We start from the raw sequence: 1,067 nt of genomic DNA, 5'->3' as shown, positions 1-1,067 counted from the left end.
TTTATTTTATATTAAGTGACTATTGATCTATAAAATATTTTCAAATAAATGTATTCTTAATTTTCCAATACTCGATCAGCTTCTAATTTAGTTTTTTTGCTTTCAATCAACAATCTTAAAATCAGTTTGGCCTTTATTGTCTACTAACACTGTATATATACTAAAAAATGACGATAAGTCGATAATCAACAGAACCGAAAACAGATACCTCCTCATCAGACATTCTCATCGTCTCCGTCATTTCTGAAATTGTTGAAAAAATAAAACATAAACCAAACTTTTTTACGAATTCGTAAGCAAAACAAATATTTTATGAACCTCTAAAATATTAGACGGCTATTTCAAATGTTATTCTGTGTGACTGCCACCGGCTTTTCGAACTCTTCAAATAATCAGTTAACGGAACCAAAAATAGCAAACATAAAATTTTGATATATAATCGATGATAGCAAATATGAAAACATGCTATCATCGTTATTATTTGTTTCATAAATCGAAGCTAACTAGTTTCCCAAGTGAACGCCAGCTCATTTAACTAATTACGAAACGGCTACTAAATGATTATACTCTTCCACGTTGCTTTATAAAATTAGCATAAAGCGATTTTTTTAACAAAATGGCATTTGTTTACTTTTATGTGTAGACACTTAATGCGCGCCAACTAGCATATTTACACATTTTCAACAGCTGCATTGGAAGCTCAACCTTTAAATATGAGTTTTGCGATAATGACACAGCTACAGGTATCCCGCAAGCAAATCAAGTAGTTATTAACTAATTTACAACTAGTACCACCACACAAGAATAACTATTATAATAGTTAGCTGATTGTACTTTTTCCATGAAAGTAACTGCGAATTTTTGAACTGCGAGACAGTTGTCGAATTTCATCAGAAACCGAACTGGTTCTAGTACCAGCTACAAGCGGCTTTCCAGCGGCATAAAATCAGATTCCACTCGAGATTTAAAACAAAACAAAACAAGTAAGGAAGGGCTAAGTTCGGGTGTCACCGAACATTTTATACTCTCGCATGATAAAGTGATAATCGAGATTTCAGGCGTGGTTG

The sequence above is a fragment of the Bactrocera latifrons genome, unplaced genomic scaffold (genome assembly GCF_001853355.1).
Source record: "Bactrocera latifrons isolate USDA-ARS-PBARC rearing strain unplaced genomic scaffold, ASM185335v1 scaffold_116, whole genome shotgun sequence".
In the NCBI taxonomy this organism is placed as follows: Eukaryota; Metazoa; Arthropoda; class Insecta; order Diptera; family Tephritidae; genus Bactrocera; species Bactrocera latifrons.
Note: the sequence above shows the minus strand (reverse complement) of the source record.